Below are 4,533 nucleotides of genomic sequence, written 5' to 3' on the forward strand. Positions count from 1 at the left end.
TTACAAAAACTTAAGTACCAGCTTGCTCTGATAGCTGTAGGATATCCAGACATAGTGGGAATAGTAGTAATAGTTTGCAACAACTGTTGGGCTAAGAGTTTGCTATGTTAATTTAAGGCCTTTAAAAAAATGATAAGCAACAGGGTGTTTTGCTGCTTATCACTGAGAATCAAATGACAAAATATCTAATGGACGAAAGATAGGTATTTATAATGGTAATATAATGCACATCAACTAGTTGTTGGACGGCGTTCAAGTGAGATGCGCGGGCACCTTTTCGATTTCGGACCATGAGTAAAAAAAATATTTTTATTATATTTCTCTCAGACGCCTAAAAAACCATTTATCTCGCAACACTTAAGTGTTTATACATTACCCATTTATTTGACTTTTGATTATACTTTGCTAAACATTTTAGGTCAACATTTTAAGGTCTATACACTCTTTTAAATTAATCATTCTTAAATACTTTAAACAATTTAAGATATCTTTAACTCTTTTTTTTTGAAATATGTAACGGTTTAATACGATTTAAAACTTAATTTTTGCTTCTTTTAAAAATATTTTTAGTTAAATATTACTTAGTCAATAAAATATATTAGTTAAAAAGCAAAAATTTAAATAAAAATTTTTGCTTTTTAACTTATATATTTTATTGACTAAGTAATATTACACACACACACACACACACAAAATGTTTAACCAATAAAGTAACATGTACAATATGTCATATTGTTTTTAAATATATTTTTTTCTTCCAAAATATAGCCTTAAAATGTAGATTTTATACTATTTTGTGTTTATTTTTGTCCTCCTAATACTTTATATAATATAATTGTATTCACACACACACACACACATATATATATATATATATATATATATATATATATATATATATATATATATATATATATATATATATATATATATATATATATATATATATATATATATATATATATATATATATATATATATATATATACTTTATGTAATTAAATGAATAAAAACAACTAAATAGCGGGACTTAAAGTTTCATGCCCGAAGGCAATCATCAGCCGTGAATACAAACAAAAAACGTCAAAAAACCGTTTAAAAAAACTTAAAATTAAATATCGTAGAACGGATTCAGACGTGATAAACAAATCTGAATAAAAACAAAACAAGAAGCCGTTATAGTTTACTAGTCTCCTGTGTCAAATAAAGAGAGCAAGAATTTCTTTGAATGTCGACACTGAGATACAATTTCATTCTTTTTGTTTAGTAAATTTGTTCCACTATGTGATAAAATTACATATTTTTCATAGAGACAGAGGTGGCATATTTTTGTTGTAAGATTATAGGGTCTGCAACGTTTAATTATTCTCCACGTTAAGATAGGTTGAATGTTTTGATCTTTCAAGTTCCATACTTCCTTTGAAAGTTCAGTGTCGTTTCTGTATTTAACTGAAGCAAAGGATTTTAGATGATTAGCATATCTTAATTTAAATGATGTGTGACTAATACCAAAATATACTTTTTTGTTACCTTCATTATTAATTGTAGCTTGGTAAACAATATTGTTGAGCCAACACTGTTTAATGGACAAATTGATTTATTTACACAGTTGCATTGCTTGGTTTCTATTTGCTTGTTGTTGTGCAATATTGTATGATTGTGTGAGTTGATTATTGATTTCAGGTTAGGCATGCAGCTGTAACTAATCTTGATAGAATTTCGATTAAATATTTTATGAAGCTTGCGGCCTGGTGGAAAATGAGAATCTATAAGAGCCAGAAAACGGTTACCTATTTTTGTTTGGACATTTACACTGTACGGAGGGTTGTACCAAATTATATTTCGTTTGCGATGTTTTTTTGGTGCTTGGATTTGTTGTGGTTGGTAGATAAGCTCTGGGTTATGACCTGATTTTTTAAGAGCTTCTTTATATTGTGGAGTAGAATTCATGAAAGTAGTTTTGTTTAATGACATGGAAGATAATCTTTGTTCGATATTGCGAGGAATTGCTTTAATTATGCTCGGAGGGTGGTTAGAGTTAGTGTGGATATACCTTAGTTGGTTGTCGGGTTTGCAGTAAGGTTGGAATGAGTTGTTATTTAGATTTAACGTAACATCAAGATAGTTTACAATTTTTATATTAGCTTGGATGGTGATGAATAGATCGTTACAATTAAAAAGATACTTGTTATATGTTTTTTAATTTTTTCCATTTGCTGACCGTTTTTGTTTTTAAATACGGCAAGGCCGTCATCACGATATAATCCGAAATCTTCCTTATTATAATGCTGTGAAATTTGAAATAGTAAAAAAATTCCCACTAGCTCGCACACTTCAGCACCATCAAATGCCCCCATTGTGACATCGAACAATCCTCCTCTTTTTTTGATCCACGCCGTTTCGTTATTGAAAATTAGGGATTTTTCTTGCATGTTTTATTAAAGCTTTATCTTCGCTTTTTATAAAGACATGATGTTTAGCAAAAATAAAAGCATTGTTTAAAGTGTTTTGGTTTATTGACGGATAAAAATCGTTTACATCAAAAACTAGAAACTTGTTTAAATGTTTACTGCCGATTTTTTTAAACCAATCGATTACATTTTTTGTACTTTGCCATTGATTTAAATAAAGCTTACTTTTAAGTTCACAATTAATTTTAGATAATATTATCTTAGTAATTCTTCCTACCTCATTTTTTGAAGGGTTCAAAAGACGTACAGATGGGTTGTTATCAAAGTTTTCTTTGTGATCTTTTAAAGTGAAGAAACATTCGGATGATCCGTTTACTTCAATTTTTCGGTATACATCGTGGTTGGATAAAATATTTTTTCCTTCTTTAATAATTTGATCTTTTAATTTTGGGTTAGCCTTTTTGTATGTGGTGGTGATAGCATTTGTTAAAAGTTTGTAATACTGCTCTTTTGATAGTTTGAACATATTGGATGTTTTGTCAGCTTGTATTAGGGTTTTGTCTGATAAACGTATAGCTTTAATATCTTTTTTCATATTGTTTTGAAAAGTGTTACTTACATCACGGAACTTTATTTCTTTAATTAGTTTAATAAGGTCTCTTTCTTTTAAAGACATTTCGTTTATTTGCGGCGGACACATTGCAGATTTAATACCGTAGCTTGTATAACTCATATCGTCTTTGTTTGTTGGATCATTATTAATAAAAAATAATGCTTTCCATCTCATCTTTTTTAAGAGTAACTCTGTCTTCGGGCATGAAACTTTAAGTCCCGCTATTTAGTTGTTTTCATTCATTTAATTACATAAAGTATAAATTGCTCTATTATTTTATTTTATAATATTGAGCACTGTCATACGAACAAGAGTATTTGTATTTTACACCGCAATACTAACCTCACTTATATATATATATATATATATATATATATATATATATATATATATATATATATATATATATATATATATATATATATATATATATATATATATATATATATATATATATATATATGATATATATATATATATATATATATATATATATATATATATATATATATATATATATATATATATATATATATATATATATATATATATAAAGTTAATAAAAATGAAATGCGAGCAGCTGTTAATGCAGTTCTTAATGGTGGTATAGTTTATCGTGTATCTAAAGAGAGGGGAATCAATTTAATGACACTTAAGAGATATGTAAGGAAATGTCAATTAAATCCAAGTACAGTCTGCAAACCTAACTTCATTACCATGCAAATCTTTACCAATGAAAAAGAAACATCTTTATCAGACTATCTTTTAAGGGCTTCAAAACATCACTATGGATTGTCAACCAAAACCAGTTAAAGTAATTGCTGAAAAAGGAAATAAACAAGTTGGAAGGATAACTTCAGCAGAAAGAGGGACATTGGTAACAGTTTGTTGTGCAGTTAATGCAATAGGAAACTCAATCCCTCCATTTTTTATTTTCCCAAGAGTTCATTTCAAAGGAAGTATGTTAAATGGTGGTCCAGCTGGATGTGTTGAGGTTGCAAACCCATCTGGCTGGATGAATGGTGCAACATTTTTCAAGTGGATGAAACATTTTATTCAAAATGTGAAATGTTCACCAGCTAATCCAGTGTTTTTACTTCTTGACAACCATGAGAGCCATGTTTCAATTGTGTGTTTAGGTTTAGCTAAAAAAAATGGCATTACTATGATGTCCTTTCAACCACATTGTAGTCACAAGCTGCAGCCATTAGATCGATCAGTTTATGGGCCTTTGAAACGTTATTACAATACAGTCTGTGATGATTGGGTTGTATCTAATCCAAGACCGATGACGATATATAATATAGCTGCAGTTGTAAGGAAAGCTTATGCACAAGCTTTTACTTTGTCTAACATTTCTGCAGGATTTGCTGTGGCAGGAATTGAACCCTTTAATCCTAACGTATTTTCTGATAATGAGTTTTTGGCTTCATATGTAACAGATCGTCCAGAACCTATTACTGTTAACCCATTTCCAGGTGTTGTTGATCCAGTTTCTGCTATTGTTCA

This window comes from Hydra vulgaris, chromosome 12 (genome assembly GCF_038396675.1).
Source record: "Hydra vulgaris chromosome 12, alternate assembly HydraT2T_AEP".
NCBI lineage: Eukaryota > Metazoa > Cnidaria > Hydrozoa > Anthoathecata > Hydridae > Hydra > Hydra vulgaris.